This window comes from Octopus bimaculoides, chromosome 14, assembly GCF_046866305.1.
Source record: "Octopus bimaculoides isolate indiv1 chromosome 14, ASM4686630v1, whole genome shotgun sequence".
NCBI classification, from domain to species: domain Eukaryota; kingdom Metazoa; phylum Mollusca; class Cephalopoda; order Octopoda; family Octopodidae; genus Octopus; species Octopus bimaculoides.
In genome coordinates this window covers 49,916,331-49,938,783 of record NC_142941.1, presented here as the reverse complement: position 1 = coordinate 49,938,783, position 22,453 = coordinate 49,916,331, and the positions used below count along the sequence as shown (strand labels likewise).

Genomic DNA, 22,453 nt, shown 5'->3' with positions numbered 1-22,453 from the left:
AGATATATATGCAAGTGTGTGTATATGAATATATATATATATATATATATGTGTGTGTGTTTGTGTGTGCAAGTGTGTGTGTCTGCGTGTCTGTGTGTGTGTGCATATACATATGTATACATATTGATTAATTATAGGACTCATTAGAATTTAGGCACATGAACACATAGAATGCCAGAAATGGCTAGGTACAATAATTGATTATAACAGAAATACAAGAGGACTCTCTTTCTATCCTATTGCATATAATTATTACAAAACCGTTAAGATATTTTATGGGATACATGGAGCACAGAACATATGTTTTAAATTATAAAGATTCTAATTATAAAGATTAGAAAATGACCTTGGTATTTATTACTAATTAATATGGAAGTTCGTTCTACTGAGTGTCATCTTTCACATTAGTAAGATTAGTTACCCAAACGCACTCACACACACACACACAACCACACGCACACACTTACACACATATTTATACATCCATACATTTATACATATATATACATATATATACATACATATATATATGTATATATATACATACATATATTAGTGTGTATATATATATATATATATATATACATCAAAAAGATGTGTTATAATACTATGCCACAATCATACCAACAATTCAACATACCTCCATTATCAGCTGCCCCACGGGTATCATTATATATATGTTTTGCAAACAAACAAAGAATAACATATATATGTATGTATGTATGTATGTATGTATGGAGAGTATTGTAGTTCGCTTGAAGCATTGTGTATTGTTTGTGAAATATAACTGATTATAGCAGTGACTCAAATCAATTCTTAGCGATATCTGAACAACAAATCTTTATGCTCCGAAATATTATATCATATCAGACTATGAAGAATTAAATTATAGTCCAATCTGCTTTATTGTGCCATTGAAGACACGTAATATTTTATATGTATGCCTGTATGTATGTATTTGAAGTGAATGCCATATAGTAATTTGAAATGAGATGAAATCTGATATTTATTCCCTTTCTAAATTCATGGCCGCTGCCAGCTCTGACCATCCGAACATGGCTGACGCCAGCACCTACCATCCAAGTGTGGCCGATGCCAGTTCTGCCAAGACTGGCTTCTATGCCAGCACCACATAAAAACACCAATCAATCATGGTCATTGCCAGCCCCCACTCTGGCACCTGTGCTGGTGGCACGTAAAAAAAGCACCCACTACACTCTCAGTGTGGTTGGCGTTAGGAAGGGCAGCCAGCTGTAGAAACACTGCCAGATCAAACTAGAGCCAGGTACAGCCTCCTGGCTTCCCAGACCCCACTCAAACCATCCAACCCATGCCAGCATGGAAAACAGATGTTAGACAATGATGATGATGATGAACTGTTGACATGCAGATATTTGCATATAGAATATGCAAAAATTTAAGTAACCAAAATTTACTGCTCTAAAGATTATGGAGAATGTGTAAAGGATTCTTCTTTTAATGGTAAAGATGATTCTTGGAACTTTAAGAAAACTTCCCAAAGAAAATTGAGGAAATTTTAAATAAAAGAATATAAATCTGTGAGAAAAATATAAAGTGTGTAAGTGCAGGTGTGGGCGTGTGGTAAGAAGTTGGCTTCCCGACCTCATGATTCTAGGTTCAGTCCCACTGCATGGCACCTTGGACAAGTGTCTTCTGCTATAGCTTCAGATCAACCAAAGCCTTGTGAGTAGATTTGATAGATGGAAACTGAAAGAAGCCCATCATATGTGTGTGTGTGTGTGTGTTTGTGTGTGTGTGTTTGTGTGTGTGTGTGTGTGTCTGTGTCTTTGTGTCTGTAGTTTGTACCCCCACCACTGCTTGACAACCAGTGTTGGTCATTGCCAACCAGTGATTCTCTAACTTAGCGGTTCAGCAAAAGAGACCAATAGAATTAGTACCAGACTTTAAAAAAATAAAACAAAAAAAATAAAACAAAAAAAACATAAGTTCTGGGGTTGATTCATTCGACTAAAAATTCTTCAAGGTGGTGCCCCAGCATGGCCACAGTCTAAGGAGTGAAACAAGCAAAGGATAAACAATAAAACTACAACCAGAAACAGATGTTCTGATTCCTATCAATTCCCAAGATATGGTAATGATGTAAAGAGCCAATCTGTAAGAGAGAGAGAGAGAGAGAGAGTATGTGTGTCTGGGATGGGGTGGGGTGCATGCATGTGTGTAGATTAAGTGTCTGGGTTAGAGAGTTTCTGCTCGTATCAAAACTCTATCTGATTCTTTTTATCTCCCCAGATGTACAGAAGCAAAACAGTTTATTCCATGTTTGTGTGAAAACATGAAGTTACATTGCACCTTGGGTAATTGGCTTCTGTTATAGCCCCAGGCCATCCGAAGCCTTTTGACAGGATTTGGTAGACAGAAACTGAAAGAAGATCATCGTGTGTGTGTGTGTGTGTGCGTTTTTATTCAGTTATTACGAAAACAACTTTACATTAATCTGATGGGTTTCTCTAAACTTTTATTATTCCTAAATGAATATTATTATTCCAACTGTTGTTGAGAGTGACTTCCTAGCAGATGACATCTTTGGACTACTCAGACAAGTCCCTCCCGCCCCTCCGCAAACCCATGGGTCTGTTCTGAGTATTTGTTGTATGTGAGGGTTTTACAAGGCTGGGGTGCAAATCTTACCCTCAGCCCTTTTTTTTTTGGCAGTTGCCATTTATGACGTGCAGAGGAAGTGTCGAGTCTGGTTCTTTGACATGCTAGTTCGCCCCCCCCCCCACGGCATTGCACGTGAAAATGCTAACCAAGTAACTTCAAAATGATGAAAGAGTCTGCTATGCATCTCTATCTACGAAGACATGATGGAAATGTAGGGAATGGCGGCGGGGTGGGGTGGGGGTGAATGACAGCAATAACACTTTCTACACAATAATAATTTAGTGTCAAGCATTGCCATCCCCCCACCCCCAAGAATGGAACAACATCGCAGCATGAGACTTTTGTGTGAGACTCAGCAATTATAAAGATGGGAAAAACAAGAAGCACTCAAGAAACGAATAAGTTTTACAAAGAACGAGATAAAAGAAGGGACGTTTCGACACAAATATTTTAATAGTTTAAACATTGTTTATTTGTGGGAGGCGGGGGGGGGGGCATATATGCTTGCATGTATGTCTGTGTGTGAGTCTGTGACTATGAGTGTGTGTGTGTGTGTGTGTGTGTGTGTGTGTGTGTTGTTGTGCATGTATGTTTGTGTGAGCCTGTGTTTGCGTGTGTGACAATGAGTGTGTGTATGTGTGTGTGTGTGCATGCACGCGTGTGGGTGTGCATGTACGTCTGGGCATGTCACTGTATGTGTCTGAGTGTATCTATGTGTATGTGTATGTCTGTGTGTATGACTCTGTGTGTGTGTGTGTGTGTGCATGTGTGTTTGTGTGACTATGTATGTGTGTGCACAAGGAGAGAGAGAGAGAGAGAGAGAGAGAGAGAGAGAGAGAGAGAGAGAGAGAGAGAGAGAGAGCGTTGAGATGCTGATACTGGAAGTTATGTTTCTGGTTGACTATACGAAAAATGATTTTGCTTTTCTGGTCAAAAATACTGTTTCCCCCACCAATTGACCCTCAAGATCTTTCTGAAGCACCTTTGAAGGAACACATTCAGTTTTCTATCCACCCTTACCATACTCTTCCAAGTCTCTCTAACACAGATCGCTAGAGCAAATGGCACACTCCTTGTTCTAACCAGGGGAGTGCCAATTTTTTTTCCTTATTTTCTGCTGGTTGAACCCGATAGCTGCTTCCTGGTCCGTGATATTGTCCATCTTCATCACTTTTGTCTGGTGGTGGGGCAAAATTAGAATGCGGCCAGTAAAGTGGGAATGGCTGGTGTCAGGAAGGACATCATAGCAAAATAAATTGTCTGGGAGGACAGTGATGCCATATAAGAACTGACTTGGATCATGACGACCCATCTGTGTGTGTGTGGGTGGGTGTATACCAAAAAGCCTTTTCCATAGTGAACTCATAATGGCTAGCCATTTTCTACCAGGTGAATCACCTTTGTATTAGCAGCAACAGCAGCAGTTGTAGTGGCAGTAGAAGTAGTAGAAGTAGTAGTAGTAGTAGTAGTAGTAGTAGTAGTAGCAGCAGCAAGAGCAGCTGCAGTAGTAATAGTAATTGTTGTTGTTGTTATTGGTGTTGTGATGACAATGATGAGAGAAAAAGAGGAAAAGGATGAGTGGAGAAGAATGAGGAAACTGTGATGGTGGTGGTGGTGATGATGACGATGACGACGACGATGATGATGATGATGATGAGAATTTGTTATGAATAGTGTTTTTCCTCTTCCTTTTTTACTCTTTCTGTCCCTCTTCTTTCCCTCCCACTTTCTCTCACCTATCCTGCCCCTAGGCAGGTATGATACAATACACCACGCCACTCGCCGTAGTGTGTGTGCGCCATTGATAAGCAGAACTATCCGAAACGAAAATCATAATAACAATAATAATAATAATAATAATAATAATAATGATAATAATAATGATGATGACGATGACGATGATGATGATGATGATGATGATGATGATGATGATGATGATGATGACAATAAGGAAGAAAATAAAAATATGAAAACATAAAAGGAACCCAGCCAACCAACCAAAACCCTCCCCCCAGAAACTTTCAGAAAACGCACCTCCTGTGCACCCCACCCCAATCACAATACACCCACCCACCTCACTGACCAGTTAGAAACCTTTCCTAAGCATCCAGGCCAATATGATGGCGATTAATAGAAGTATAGGAGTCTATGTTTTGATGGTCAGTGGCTGATGGCTGAATGGTATAACAGGCCGTCGGTAGGGGTGAGGGCGGTGGGACGGCAATGGTGGTGGTAGTGGTGGTGGTGGTGGCGGTCAGCAGTCAGTCTTGAGAACGTTTTTCCCTTTGATCTAATATTTTCCAAAATATTCTCGTCTTTCCTCATCGAAAACTCTTCCATTCAATATTTCCTTATTCCATACAACAATGTTCGGGTTAGTTTCATAATAAAATTCACCCAGGAATTTAGCTCCAACTTTTCGCTTATATCTATTTCCGATATTAATATTTGATCCTTACCTCACTGGACCCATATTTGCTGCGAAGGTCACATGACCTAGTTTTCCTATCATTATTGTTGTTGTTGCGTTTGTTTTTCTTTCCAGTTTTTTTTTCTCCCTTTTTGTTTCCAATTCTTTCTTCGACCTCTTCCTTCTCTCTTCCTCTCTCTCATTCTCTCTCCCTCCTCCCAATTCTTTCCATCATGCTCCCATGCAAACCATTTTCCATCATTTTTACATTCTCCTCTCATTTTTAGCACTTATTACCAGTTCTCTTCATACATGTATATATATATATATAAATATATATATATATATATATATATATATATATATATATATATATATATATATATATATATATATATATATATATATATATATATATATATATATGTATATGTGTATATATGTATATATATATATATATATCTATATCTCTCTATATATATATATATGTATATATGTATATATGTGTGTATATATATATATATATATATATATATATATATATAAATATATATATATATATATATATATATGTATATATATATATATATATATATATATATATATATATATATATATATATATATATATATATATATATATATATGTATATATATATATATACATATGTATATATGTATTTATATATATTTAATATATTTGGGTAAAAACCTTGTAATGTGCATTTAAGAGCTCTTATGGCATTATTAATATACATATATATACATATAGATATGTGTGTGTATGTGTGTAAATATATATATATATATATATATATATATATATATATACATATATATATATATAATACATACATACATATGTATATATATATAAATATATGTGTGTGTGTGTGTGCATGCAAGTATATACTATATATGTGTATATATATGTGTGTGCTTATATATATATAACCATATATACACACACATGTATACTAATATGAGTATATATATACATATATATATTTTTGATTTATATACATGTATGCATATGTGTATGTGAGTAAATGTATAGGTGTGTGTAAGAATGCTTACATGTATGTTTGTTCAGTGTAGCATAAAATCCTTATAAGACAGCTATAGTAGGGAGTTTATACATAAATGGCGCTGATATTGGTAATCAATGTCTTTGTTTAATATAGTGTTAACTAAGTCCAGCTAACAGTGGCTGTTCTGCAACAGTTTGTCTGTTTGTATCAGTGGAAATGGCTGATATATTTATCGACAACTCAAGCCAAAACGAGCCGACAGAGGAGGGAGAGAGAAAGTGTGTGGTTAATAGACTTGCTAGAATAAGCAACCAATTGCCCCTGAAATCATACCCTTACTTCCTTGAAAAGCAGGAAAACTTCGGATGATGGAGTCGTCTTGGATCCATTATGTCTGTCCGAATGAAAGATGAGATAGGTTGAGGTTTCCTTTTATCTTTCCAGCTTTAAAATTGGTTTATTAGAAATATGGTGTGAGCGTGTGCGTATTTGAGTGTGTGTGTGTGTGTGTGTGTGTGTGTGTGTGTGTGTGTGTGTGTGTGTGTGTGTGTGTGTGTGTGTGTGTGTGTGCACGTGCACATATGTTTTTGTGTGTGTCTGCATTTGTGTGTGTGTATGAGATGACAACGCAAACACATGCATAGTACGTATATATATATATATATACACATGTATATATATATATATACACATATATATATATATATGTATTTGTGTGTCTGTGTTTGTCCCTCCACCACATCACTTGTCAGGGTGTTTACGTCCCCGTCCTCTTTGTAAGCCTAGTGGCTTACAAAGAATAAGTCCTGGGGTTTATCCCAATAAATCAAAGACAAAACAAAAGACCACTCTACTAAACTTTTGATCAAACTCGAGCATCCCCTCCAACCGAACATGCTTTGATTTTTTTTAGATGTAAAATATTTCTGCCAGGATCAGTTGGTGAACTCACAGGACAACCGTTGACTTGCCATGTCTCCAAAACATGTACCAAGAGTGATACAAATCAAACATCCAGTCAACATCATGGTGTTTGGAACGATCCCTAGTGATGGCCATGATATACCTCCATTCATGTTCCTACACGGCGCACAAAGGCCTACATCAAGTACCTGGAGGTCAAGAGGGTGGCTGCTGGAAGGCCCTGTGTCTGGCAACAGGACTCTGCACCCTGCCACACAAGCAGGAGAACCCAGTCATGGCTGTCAGACAATTTCTGCAACCACATCATCCCTAACATCTGAACCACCTAACTCCCCAGACCGCAACCCCCTTGATTATTATTTGTGAAGTGCAGTTGAGCAAGAGACCAACGAAACTCCTTGTAACACCAAAGGTGAATTGAAAGCAAGGATTATGGCAGCATTCACCAACTTAAACAAGGAGACTATCCAGAAGAGTTGCAGGAGATTCCAAAGTTGTCTGGAGGCTGTGGTTGAAGCCAATGGCGATTTTATTGAATAAATTTACTCTTCAGTATTTCAAAATATTTTTATGTAATTTTGGTAAATATATCTGTTAAAATGAGATGTCAGTGTTATTTTCATTTTTATGTAATTTAGACGACATATATATGTATGTATGTATGTATGTATGTATGTATGTATGTATGTATGTATGTATGTATGTACGTATAGGTATATGTGTATAGGCATATGTGTATACATGTAATTCAATGTGTAAGTGTGTAGGTAGTGAGATGTGTGTAAAGAGATATGTATAAATTAAAAATGGTTTCTCCGATGTGATCTACTTGAAAATTACCTGATAAACAGTTAAGTGGTAATGAACACATTTAGAGCTGAGCATCAAATATCTAATTAAAAACACTTATGCGCCAAGGAGAGGAAATATACTAAACTGAATGACTAATAATGTCTTTCTATAATTTGTCAAGTATGGAAAGACAACCCTAAGCATGTTTGTCTCTTGTTAAACCTCATCAGCAAAGTATAGACTTCACTGTAATTGGCAAAGTAGTGATAAGGATCTCACTAAATAGGATCAGCCGTTTGTAATCTGAGCACATGGGGGGTCTTAGTATATTTATTGAAGCTTTGCATTATGTCTGTTCGCTCTTACCTAATAAACATGTGTGTGTGTGTGTGTGTGTGTGTGTGTGTGTCTTTTATCGTCTGCATGTTTCAATTATTGGACTGCAGCCATGCTGGAGCACTGCTTTGAAAGTTTGACCCTTATTCCATTGGTCGCTTTTAACTGAACTGCTAAGTCACAAGGACATGAACAAAGCAACAATAGTTGTCAAACAGTATGTGACAGTGTGTGGGGGACAAACACACACACACACATATAAATTTGTGTGTGTGTATAGATATAAATATATATGTACGATGAGATGCTGAAAAAGTTCCTGGCTTTGGGTAAAAGAAGATACAGAAGGATCAGTTAATTATGATGTTATGCAACATATTCCCCTCTCAGACATTCATATAATTAATGCAGCGGTCCTTCAGTTTTTCTAAGCCCTGTAAGAGACCTTGGAAGGTTGGGTCTCCAGCCAGGCCTTTCGCAATACCCTTTAGAAAGGGAAATTTCGAAAGCTCCTTCCACTCACATGTGTGTGTGTGTGTGTGTGTGTGTGTGTGTGTGTGTTTGTATACAAACATACATGTATACATGCATGTATACATATATGTATACATACATGCACGCACATATAAATATAGGGAGAGAAACCAAAAGAGAAAGGGAGAGAAGGAGGTAGAAAAAAGTAATAAGAAAGAAAGCAAGCTTGTTTGATAGAAAGATAGGCAGATGGATAGATAGATAGACAGACAGATACATAGATACAATTGTAACCAGCTGGATAGTTAGAGATAGAGAGAGATGGTAAATAGATAAATAGACAGACAGGTAGACAGGATGACTGATAGGTATGTATGTAGGTGGGTAGGTAGGTAAGTAGGTGGGTAGGTAGGTGTGTAGGCGGATGGATGTTTAAGAGGCATGTTTACATCTACCTATATATATATATATATATATATATATATATATATATATATATATATATATATATATATATATATGTATATTAATATCTATGCTTGTTTTTAATTACAGGTTTTTACCAACCATTTCATGGAATATTAGATCATCGAAATTCTCACCAAGTGAGGAATCACGGACGGTACTCTTGTGGACATTAATGTTTACCTCTGGAGAATATTACTTCTCAACATCTCTATAGGGTGAGTTCTGACAAAATTCTTTATTATTTTTTTTTTGTTGTTATTTGTTTTGCATGTTTTTTTTTTCTTGTTCTTTTTTATTTTTTGCAGTTCTTCAGTTAATGGATATTTCTCTGTGGCTAATTCTTCACAGAATGGCAAAATGTGCGCCAAAACATGCACATAATATTGTCTGACAAGGAGTCTTTGCAGTTTTCTTGTAGAATCTTGGTTCAAATTTCACCAAAGCATCAGTGCTAGAGATTTATCTTTACTGGGGTCTATATTGTGTGTATATATATATATATATATATATATATATATTACTGATGTATTTTTTCTCCTTGCTTTTTTTTTATCATGTTTTCTCATAAACTTGCTCCTTGATTTTTTAAATACATCAAACATTATGAACAGAGCCTCAAAAATTGATTGAAGGTACATTGCATGTCATATATAAATATATCTGCCAATTTAATGTATCTTAAAGCATGAAACTATTTGTAGCTCTTTTGTAATTGTGTATATTTGTGTGTGTGTGTGTGGTGTATATATTGTATATATATATATATATGTCTGTGCAATGTATGCCAGAAGGTTTGCAAATCTAACAGAGGCCTCAAAAGACATTTTAAGATCCACAAAGACCAAAACTAAACTTATTTGCAGCTCTTGGTGGTCCAAATCTGAGGTGCAATCTATGTGGGTGTCTTTTCAAAACATTGTCTGGTTTAAAAAGCCACATCCGATGCCATGATGTGCTAAGGTGCCAGTCATCGAATTTGGTTCAATTACGATTTCGATTTCACTAGCCCCAACAGGTCTTCACAAGCAGAGTTTAGGTTCCAATGAAGGAAAGGTTGGCATGGGTGCCAGTCGTTGAATTTGGTTGAATATTATATATTTGAATATTATATATTTGAATATTATATATTTAAGTTGCTGACTTCACTTTTGATGTATATTACAATATTACATTAAATACTATGAATATAATATATAATGTAACATAATACTATATAAATAATTATAAAAACCATAAAAGGCCAACAAATTGTTTTGACTTATATTCTTTTTTGATAGACATAAATCACAGTTCAATTATATACAAGTCACTTCAGGGTGAATGAGTTCAGAAAGACAAAATCCTGACGTATCAGTGAATTGGATGTTTAACACACCCCTTTGAAGGAGTTCTTTTCCTCAGTCTGTTACTTCATTAAATATAAATATTCTTTAGAATAAATTATGTGAATAAATATTATTCAGCTGTGTGTTGTTTGTGATCAAGCACTTGATCGCATTCCACCTGGGATAACACCAACACAGCAGCTGTTACTGAATCATATTTATTCACATCGTTATTCTAAAGTATAATTATAATTAATGATATTTAAAAGTGAAGTCAGCAACTTAAAGCTGGTGTCAGGTGCAGAAACAAATGTTGTGATTTGCTTTTAAAGCCTAGTATTTGCCATCTTCATGTCATATTATTCACATATATATTGGGTCAACCCATAAATAACGCGTTTTTTTTCAATCACATGAACTAAAAGTCAGAGGGGGATGGGATAAGCTCCCTGCATCAACTTGCTGTAAAAGCAGGTAGTAATTTTACCTTGTCTGTATTCTTAGTGCAAGTTTTGAAGAGTGCAGTTCGAAAGGATGAAAGGCAAAGTCAACCTCGGCAGAATTTGAACTCAGAACATAAAGACAGACGAAATACCACTAAGCATTTCGCCCGATGTACTAACATTTCTACCAGCTTGCCGCCTTACACGCCTGCACCATTATTCACAGAAAAAAAAATCTTCATGATACTCCCTAACTTAAAGTTTCTGTACTCTTCCAATATCAATTAACCTAGTGACCCCAATTCAGAAAAACCCCAAAAATTGTATTAAAGATGGCTTTCTGTAATTATGTTCGTTATGTCTGTTGAAAATATTCCCTTGATCACAACTATTCATTTCATGATAACAAATCTTTTGATGTTGGTTTTTAATATCAAAATATTAAACCCAATGACTTCAATCAGGTGTGTCTTTTGAATACCTGTCTGTTACTAATGTATTTTAAAGTAAGAACGGAACCAAACCAGCCTCTTTCAAATATGAGCAGTAAATGGATCGATACAAGTTGATTGGAAACATTAAAAAATATTGATCGTTTATAGATTTGAATAAACCAGATACAAACGCACAATTAAACCCTTTGCGACCTGTTTCCTTTTTTTCCCCTTGGATATTCAGGAGTTCGGTTGTTAGAAAGTTGTTTCTTTTATTTAAAATCTTTTTTTTACTGAAGGTGTCTGATATACTGGGTCAATTGCCGTCATCATCATCATCATCATCACCATCGTTTTCATCATCATCATCATCATCATCATCATCATCACCACCACCATCATCATCATCATCATCACCACCATCATCATCATCACCACCATCATCATCACCACCACCACCACCACCATCATCATCATCATCATCATCATCACCATCACCATCGTTTTCATCGTGGTGGTGGTGGTGGTGGTGATGAAAGGAGTGTCTTGCTGCAGAGGAGATACATGGTTACTGCAGTTGGGTGGGGAGAGAGACAGAGAGAGAGAGAGAGTGTGAGAGACCATAAGATGGTGGTGATGTGCCAAGGCAATAAATATCAGTAAATTTCAATCAAATAATCTTTCATTAACCATCATCATCACCATTTTTTTCTCTCCCTTATGTTTTCTCTCTTTTTCTTTTTTTCCTTATTTTTTAACCACTTTCTTTCTCTCTCTCTCCCCCCTCTCTCCCCCCCTCTCTCTCTCCCCTCTCTCCCTCCCCCCCTCTCTCTCTCTCTCTCTCTCTCTCTTACTTCCGTCTTACCATTTCAATTTCCTCTTCACCAACAATATTATTTATTGCACTCACAGACCCCTTCCGCATGGTAATAACTTCTTGTAAATGTTTCCAGTACAAAAGTACAAAATCTTCAACAATTAACCACTTCGTTAATCACATTTCTCTTAAAATATTCTGCTTTTGTTTCAATTAATTTTGGGAACTGATGCCAAATTTAGTAAAATGGCTTTGTCATTATGAAAATAGTGTTTAGACCAGGCTAGGGGGGGGGGGGTAACCTTTTTTGAGAAGCAGGTCACTTGAGCCATTGCTAAAATAATTGTCTTTTATCCTACTCTTAATAACACACCATAAGTATGTGAGTGTATGTGTGTGTATGTGTGTGTATGTGTGTGTATATATGCATATATATATATGTGTGTATGTATATATGTACATATATTTATACATATGTACACGCACATATACATATATTAGATATACTCATGTATACATAGATTTACTTACATACACACAGGCACAGATACGTACATATACATAGGCACACATGTGCTCCAAGACAGATTACATAATTATTATTTATTCAGTAAAGAAAATAATTAAGTAGCAGAAGCGATCACATGTTTGGGAATTAATCACATGGCAATATTTACTTTTGTCACTCTGCATATTTAGTTAAGGTTCTGACAGAGCCTACTTTCACTTTCGGTCCACTAGGGATCCATGCAGCAAGCGTCATGCTTCATACAGGGTTAATTCCATCAACTCTGCATAGTCTCTGCTGAGTTAAGAAGCTTGTTTCCCAACCATGTGGTTTTGAGTTCAGTCCCAACACCTTGAGCAACCATCTTTTATTACAGCCCCAGTCTGACCAAAGTTTTTGTGAGTGGATTTGAAAGAAGCCCATTGTATGCATATACATACAGGGTGCAATGAATAAACTGTCGTCTAAATTACACAAATATGAAAATAATACTGACATCTCGTTTTAACAGATATATTTACCAAAATTACATAAAAATATCTTGAAATCCAAAAGAGTAAATTTATTCAATAAAATCGCCATTGGTTCCAACCATGGCCTCCAGTTGACTTCAGGATCTCCTGCAACTCTTCTGGACAGTCTCCTTGTTTAAGTTGGTGAATGCTGCCATAATCCTTGCCTTCAGTTCATCTTTGGTGTTACGAGGAGTTTTGTTGGTCTCTTGCTCAACTGCACCCCAAACATAATAATCAAGGGGGTCGCAGTCTGGGGAGTTAGGTGGCCAGATGTTTGAGGTGCAATGGGTAAATTGTCGCCATATTATATTTTTAATTCTGCACATGTGTATTGCTTGAAGCCAATGGCGATTCTACTGAATGAATTTACTCTTTAGTATTTCAAGATATTTTTATGTAATTTTGGTAAATATCTATCAAAATGAGATGTCAGAGTTATTTTCATTTTTGCGTAGATTAGACGACAATTTATTCACCACACCCTGTACAAACATACTTACACACACACACACACACACATACACACACACACACACACACACACACACACACACACACACACACACACACACACACATATATCACTTGATTGACCAGGCTTTCGGACGCTGTTATACATTGCTGGTGACAATGCGCTTTGCATCATTTTAACTTTCAAACAATGCCACCTTCCTGGTTAGGCGAGCGGACCGACATTGCCCTTGATCAGAAGGCTATTCCATTGCAGGGAGTGACCCATTTACAGCTGAGTGAACTGGGGCAACACTGAAATGAAGAACACAATGCACTGCTCAGTCTGGAAATCAAACCCTAATATCAAGATCCTGTGAAGGAGATCAAAAGATGAATCATGCTGGCAAAATTGAATAATGTCTTGAGAAACGGTACCTTAAACATCAAGACCAAGACCTGTGTGTTGAAATACTGTGTCTACTCTGTGTTAATGTCTAGAAGTGAGGAATGGTCTATAACATCAAAAATGAGGTGCTTGAAGAGCTGTGAAATGTGGTCCTTGGGGAAAATATTGAGGGTAGCATGGAGAGATAAGGGGTCTGATGAAGAAGTCATGACCTGGAATGCAGCAGATAGGAAACTGCTTCGTGAGATAAGGGCCAAGCAATTGAGATTTCTTGATCATGTGATGAGGAAAGAGGACTTGAAGAATTTAGCAACGACCGGAAAAGATTGAAAGGAAAAGAAACAGAGGAAAGAGAAGGATGGTATGGAGGTGAAGCTTGGTGAATTGGTTGGAAGAAAAGAGGCATTGAACATCAGGAAGTGGAACTGTTACAGAAAACAAAGAACAGAGAATTGTGACTGGACATGATCGCCTGTTTCCTACATTTTGGACATGGCGCCGAAAGAGAGAGAATGGGAGTTTGAAGTCAGAGGGTCGTCAGTGTTTAGACAAATGATTTTAGTTGTTCGGTTTTGGCAAAGATTGTATTTATACTAAGGCATGTGTGAATAAATGCCTCAGGGTTGCAGGCAAAATATCAATTGTTTTAGAAGCAGAAGAAAGGAAGTGATAGATGCAAAGAGAAACACTGGGGAAAAAAAAGAAGAAGGAAAAGGAAAAAGCCGTTTGCTGATATTTGTAGCTGTAAGAAGAGTCTGGGAGGAGAGACAAAGCTGTCTGGGAATGAAAGCAAGATAAGGACTAATGAAAATAGATTTTTCTTTTTAAAATCAACAGAAAATAATGAAAGATGGAGAGGAAGATAAAAGGCTGATCTTCCAGAAAAATGAAGTGGGGGGGAGGCAGACACACACACACACACACACACACACACATACATCTGAGGAAGGCAAGATATGTGCAGAATGTAAGATGTGTAGCAAATTTTTTTGTTTTTTAAATTAAAAGAAAGTCGAGATAGGTGCAGGAGTGGCTGTGTGGTAAGAAGCTTGCTTCCCAACCAAATGGTTCCAGGTTCAGTCCTACTGCGTGGTACCTTGGGCAAGTGTCTTCTACTATAGCCTTAGGCCAGCCAAAGCCTTGCGAGTGGATTTGGTAGACAGAAACTGAAAGAAGCCCATTGTGTGTGTATATATATATATATATATATGTATGTGTATATCATTGTGTGTCTGTGTTTGTCCCCCCCCCCCCAACATCGCTTGACAACCAATGCTGGTGTGTTTACATCCCCATAACTTAGCGGTTCAGCGAAAGAGACCAACAGAATAAGTACCAGGCTTACGAAGAATATGGTGGTGGTGGTGGTGGTTGTGGTCATGTTGATGATGATGACAACAATGACAACAGAAACAAAGATGGTGATGATGATTATGATGATGACGACAATGACAACAACAACAACAAATGAAAATATTGACAGTAATGATGATGATGATGATGATGATGATGGTGAGATGACTCCTCATAATAACACCAATCCTTGTTATTATTGTCATTATCCTCATCATTATATATGGTGGTGGTGGCGGCGGTGGTGGTGGCGGTGGTGGTGGTGGTGGTGGTGGTGAAAACACTGATGATGATAATGATCATTGTGATGATGATGATGAAAAATGATGGTGGTGTGAGTGATGATGATGATGATTACAATGATGACGATGATGATGACGATGACGATGATGATGACGATGATGATGATGACGATGATGACGCTAATGATGATGGCAATGGTAATGATGATATGACATTGATGACTATGAAGAGGAGGAGGAGAGCAATGATGGTGGTGGCGGTGGTGGTGGTGGCAGTGGTGGTGGTGGCGGTGGTGGTGGTGGTGGTGGTGGTGGTGGTGGTGGTGGTGGTGGTGGTGGTGGTGGTGGTGGTGATGGGGATTGTTATGATAATACTGATAATGTCCGGGGGGGGGGGGATGATGACAATGATGATTTGTTATCTTCTTGTTTTAAGCCCTCACCAGCTCCCAGTTGCAGTCAAAACATTAGAGCTGACCCCAAATATAAGAAGAACTTCCTGAGTTGAATTAGCTGCAAGACATGATTAAGTTGTACTTATTCAACCCACACAATGGAGAGTGGCACTAAGTAGCTAGTTGATGTGCTAGAAATAACAACCATGCAACACTGAATATATTATGTCTGTAATTTTACTGGTTTTATCCATTGTACATCACTTTTACATTACGTCTGGCCCAACAACAACAGCAACAACAATAATAATAATGGTTTCAAATTTTGCCACAAGGGCAGCAGTTTTGGGGGGAGGGGATCAGTCGATTACATCGATCCCCCCCCCCTTATTATTCGACTGGTACTTATTTTATTGACCCTGAAAGGATGAGAGGCAAAGTCAGCCTCGACAGAATTTGAACTTAGAACATAAAGACAGACAAAATCTGTTAAAAAGTCTGGTGTGCTAACAGTTCTGCCAACTCACCACCAAATAATAATAATAATAATAATAATAATAATAATAATAATAATAATAATAATAATAATAATAATAATAATAACAATAATGATATTAATAATAATAATAATGGAAATATACAGAAGGAAAAGAAAAGGGAAGGTGGTTAAGCAATTTATTTGTTGTTCAAAAGAAAAAGAAGTCTGCAATGCTTATTATTTTTGGTTACTAAAGTAGATTAATAATAATAATAATAATAATAATAATAATAATAATGGGTTGGATGGATAAAGGGATGGAAAGAGAGTAAGCAAAAATAACTGAATGAATGAATGAGAAATATTAATCTTCAGTAATATTAATTAGGAGAGAGATGTTTAATTATAGGTGAAATGAGTCATTGATCATTATGATGGCGGCTGTATCAAGAGGGAAAAATAATGGACAACGATGAGTGTGATTGGGGAAGCTGAGTGAGATGAACTGAGGGGAAGAAACCAAGTGAAGTTAAGATGAGATGAGATGAGATGAGGGGAATCAAAGTAAACAACGAAACCAAGGCAGAGCGAACTGAGCAGGTGAAACTGAGCTAAGCTGAGCTGAGTAGAACCAAGCTAAGTTCTGCCCAAGAAGTGCTGACCTTGTCAAGCTGAGTCAAGCAGAACTGAGCACTACCAATCCAAGCTCTACCAATTAGCGTTAAGTTAGATTAAGCTGAGACAAATCAAGGCATGCTCAGTTGAACGATACGGAATTTCACCAAGCAGACCCAAGTTGAGCTGAACAAAATTAAGCTGAGCTGAACTCTGGAGGTATGCTGTGACTGAGAAGACCAGGCAAATAAAGTGAGTTCACAGCTGTAACCTACATTAGTGTCGCATAACCAGCCCACTCAAAAGTACCTTGGATTGTAGGGTGACATGCCGTGCTTGAGGAGACCTAATGAGTCAAGTACATCAACATCAGCAATATCAAAATCAAATCAAGTGGAAATTGTAGTTGTGATCCCCGTGCCGGTAGCATGTAAAAAGCACCATCCGAACATGGCCGATGTCAGTGTCACTTTGACTGGCTTTCGTACCGGTGGCACATAAAAAGCACCATCGATGCCAGCTCCTCTGGCCCATGTACTGGGGGAAAGTAAAAAGCATCCACTACCCTCTCAGAGTGGTTGGTGTTAGGAAGGGCATCCAGCTGTAAAAACACTGCCAGATCAGATTGAGGCCTGGTGCAGCCTCCTGGCTTCCCAGACCCCAGTCGAACTGTCCAACCCATGCCAGCATGGAAAACAGACATCGAACGATGACGATGATTCATATACATACATTGATATATATATATATATATATATATATATATATATATATACACACATGCACATGTACATATATATACATGCACACACACACATATGTATGTTTGTATATATATATATATATATATGTATATATATATATATATATATATATATATATATATATTTCTCCGTGTTTTTCTCCTTGTTTTCTCCGTATATATATATATATATATATATGTGTGTGTGTGTGTGTGTGTATGTATATATACACATACATACATTCACACACATGCATACATACACATGCATACAGACATAAGCCCCCCCCCCCACACACACACACACACTCAAATTGTTCTAAAATGCCTTTATATTGACAATGCATCATGTTTACCAAGATTCTCTTCCTTCCTAATTACATGGGTGTGTGACTTTATAATTCTATGTTTGTGTGTGTGTATATGCGTGTGTGTGTGTGCATGTATGCGTGTATGCTTGTCTATATATTTCTGTGTATGTGTTTACCATGTTTACATTCTTAATTCTACTTGCAGAGAAAGTATTACTATTATTATTATTATTATTATCATTATTAAGGCAGTAAGCTGGCAGAATCGTGAGCACGCCGGGCGAAATGCTTAGCGGTATTTCGTCTGCCGCTATGTTCTGAGTTCAAATTCTGCCGAGGTCGACTTTGCCTTTTATTCTTTCAGGGTCGATAAATTAAGTACCAGTGAAACACTAGGGTCAATATATAATCGAGTGGCCCCCTTCCCAACAATTTCAGTAGAAAGTAGTATTATTATTGTTATTATTATTATTATTATGATCATTTTAATCCCTACAAGCGGATGCATGTGTTTGTGTGTGTGTGTGTGTGTGTATATAATGCCCATGTGTGTATGCATGTTTATTTGTGTGTGTGTGTGTGAGTATGTATGTGTGTGTATGTACATGTAGTCATGTGTTTACATATAAATGCACATGCACCTATTTGCGTATACCCATGTATAAGTCCCTTGCCTGTATGTATATATATATATATATATATATATATATGTATGTGCATCTGCCTCATATGTGTGCATATGTTTATGTTAGTATACACATGTCTATGTGCATATGCAAGCATATATATTTCCGCATTTGTATCTCCATTATTTTAATATACATGTGCATATGTGTGTATGTATGTACACATACATGTTGTATATACACATGTTTTTTCATTCGTGCATGCTTGTGTGCATGTGTGTGTGTTTTTGTGTGCAAGTGCTTGCATGTGTGTATATGTGAGTATATGTATGTACATGTTTTCTTCTACATGTGTGTTTGCGTACGCATTTATTTTCAAGTAGTTATGTTTGGGTGTGTACACTCCGTACATGTATCGGTTTATGCATTCGGCATCTTTGTATGCACATGGATGTGTATGCACACGTGTGTGTGTGTGTGTGTTTGTATATCCACCCTACCCCACCCCAACTTCATAAACAAATACAAACACCGGTAGCTGAACGTATCTTCTCCACCCATTCCACAATTTTATAACGAGATACTGCTGTTATAATCATTGTTGTTGTCTGTGTCGGTGGTGGTGGCCGTGGTCGCCGTGGTACTGTGGTAGTTGCTACCAATGCTGCTGCTTCTGCTGCTGCAATTGTTGTTGTTGTTGCTGTTGTTGGTTATGGTGGCAGTGGTAGCGGTGGTGGTGGTGCTGCTGCTGCTTTTGTTGTAGTTGCTGCAGTTATTGCTGTTCATGATGATGGTGGGAGGGTGGTGGTGATGGCGGCGCAGCAGCAGTGGTGGTGGTGGTGGTGGTGGTAGTGGCAGCAGTAGTGGTAGTGGTTAGAGGAAGATAAGTGGAACGAGGGAGGAGGGGGAGGGGTTCCACAGGATGTAAGGCTTTTGAAATAATGGTTTTTCTCAGATGTTTGTTGTTGTTGTTGTTGTTGCTGCTGCTGCTGTTGTTGTTTTTGTTGTTGTTTTTACAATTTGCTGATTTAACAATTCTATTAACACCCTTTGTTTGTTTTGTTTTTTCCTAATATTTCACCAAGCTACGCCAACTGCATTTCCCCCTCCCCGCCCCAACCCCTACACCCATACCATCGTACCACCACCACCACCACCTACAACATTGTTATTAACTGATCTAAAACGATGCTGTATCCTTCGGTTGCTGCTTGCTTTTTTTTTTATTTCATGAGTCAACATGAAACAATAATTATGATGAGGACGACGATGAAGACGAAGACGATGGTGGCGGCGGCGGCGGCGGCGGTGGTGGTGGTGGTGATGATGATGGTGGTGGTGGTGATGATGATGATGGTGATAATGGCATTTGTATGGAAACCACATTTGTTTATGGAGCTGCAATGCTGACACATTTAAAAAAATTAGCTCAAGACAAAAACACATATGTAAACACACACATGCACACACACACACACACACACACACAGAGACACACATGCATCCACATACATACATACATACATTCATACATGTATGTATGTATGTATGTATGTATGTAACATGTATAAAATATATATTCAGATATATGGGTGTATATATTCAGATTTAAGCATGTATAATTTGGTGTGTTTGTGTGTATTCACATATGTTTGAAATTTTCAGTTTTTAATAATTAAAAAATATATATAGTACCAGAGAAAATTGAACATTATTACTACTACTACTATTATTATTATTATTATTATTATTATTATTATTATTATTATTATTATTATGAAAAGTTGGCTGTAGATGCTAATGTCAAATGAGATTCCGTTCTCTTAGTGAAAATTACACCCCTGACCATTGTGCTTTGACCGAAGAATCATGTGGCCAAACTGGAGCACATACTTTTTCTATTGTTTCATCGAAGGACAGGTTCCACTGGCCAAGAAGAAATCCATCTGCTGCCGACATCCATTCCATGGTGGTCTTGGGATGCTATCACAGATTATGCGCATATCCATTCTGCAGCAGATGCATCTGCAGAAATATGTTTTGAATTAATCCTGCATTATCTCGTAGTTTCAAGACTTTGATGATGTGAGATTTAATTCATTTTTAGACTAACATTGTAGAGTAAGTGTGAGAGGCCGGATCTGGACTTTGGATATGGTTAGTTCAAAAGCTAAAAGGATGTGTGTGTGTGTGTGTGTGTGTGTGTGTGTGTGATTGTCATCATCATTTAATGTTTGTGTCCATGCTGGCATGAGCTGGATGGTATGACCAGAGCTGGCTTAAGCTTGGAAGCTGCATCAGGTTCCAGTTTGCTTTGGCCTGATTTCTACAGCTGGATGCCCTTCCTAACACCAACCACTTTACACAGTGTGTTGGGTGCTATAACATGGCATCACACTGACATTTTTCCATATGTAATAAAAATTATTATCATAACAACTGGGTTTTTTTCATATATTAAGATTGAAAAGCAATCATCCTTGTTCACTATCTATATACACCCTATTTATCAATATACACCCCATTTATCAATATACGCCCTGTTTATCTATATACACTCTATTTGTCTATCTTGTTTATCTATATACATCCTGTTCAGTTTCTTCAGTTGTAGCCCATACTGGAGCCTTTTCTAGGCATTCCTTTACCATGACATCCTGTAAGCCTATTTCTAGTTTAATCTTTAACTTTTCCCTCAATGTCTCTTGTTGTTTCTCCTTTCTTTCTGGCCCAGTCTTTCTCACTTCAGCCATTGTTAGGTTGTTATGGGTTTCCTTGAACAACAGTAAATAGTCTTCTATTTTGTTTATATTCTCAAGCTATTTCTATTATTATTTATTTTCTTCTCCTTTATTAACTATTTTTCTCATCATACAAGCATTTCACAATTGTTTTCTGGTTACATAATAACCTGCTTTCATGGTAAATATAAACTTTCTTTGTCAGATTTTGGGTGGTGTACATTCTAAAAGTAGTCATTATTTTGGTTCTTGTTTACGACAGTGAAGTGGCAGAACTGTTAGAGTATCAGAAAATAAATGCTATTCAGTATTTGTTCTGAGCCTTAAACTTCTGAGTTCAAATCCTGCATAGGTCAACTTTGCCTTTTATCCTTTCAGGGTCAATAAAATTCAGTAGCAGTCATGCACAGGGCTTGATGGATTCAACTCAGCCCCACCCTTCAAATTTTCTGGTTTTGTGCCTAAATTCAAAAACAATTTTTTCACTTGTTTTTCTCCCTAGTCTGATACTTATTTAATCGACCCCGAAAGGATGAAAGGCAAAGTCGACCTTGGCAGAATTTGAACTCAGAATGTAACAGCAGACGAAATACAGCTGAGCATTTCGCCCGGCATGCTAACGATTCTGCCAGCTCGCCTTGTATATAGGAATGCATGTGAAGGCACGTGGCTTACTGGTTAGGGCATTTGACTCATAATCAGCAGGTTGTGAGTTCAATTTTGCCTGCAACACATTGTGCTCTTGAGCAAGGCACTTTATTTCACTTTATTCCAGTCCACTCAGCTGGCCAAAACGTGTTGTACCCCTAATTCAAAGAGCTAGCCTTGTCACACTCTGTGTCATGCTGAATCTCCCCAGGAACTACATTAAGGTTACACATGTCTGTGGAGTGCTCAGCCACTTGCATCTTAATTTTATGAGCAGGTTGTTCCATTGCCAGGATCAACTGGAACCCTCGTCATTGCAAACGG

At 37.4% G+C, this 22,453-nt stretch overlaps 1 protein-coding gene across 1 annotated transcript in view; it reads left to right on the top strand.

The window, feature by feature from the left end:
* The window catches only part of LOC106868605 (uncharacterized), a 158,280-nt gene that overhangs the window by 23,630 nt on the left and 112,197 nt on the right, over positions 1-22,453 (top strand). Inside the window, exon 2 of the mRNA XM_014913947.3 lies at positions 9,165-9,292. The gene's annotated coding sequence lies outside the window, so the exon portion shown is untranslated. The remainder of the gene's footprint in view (positions 1-9,164; positions 9,293-22,453) is intronic.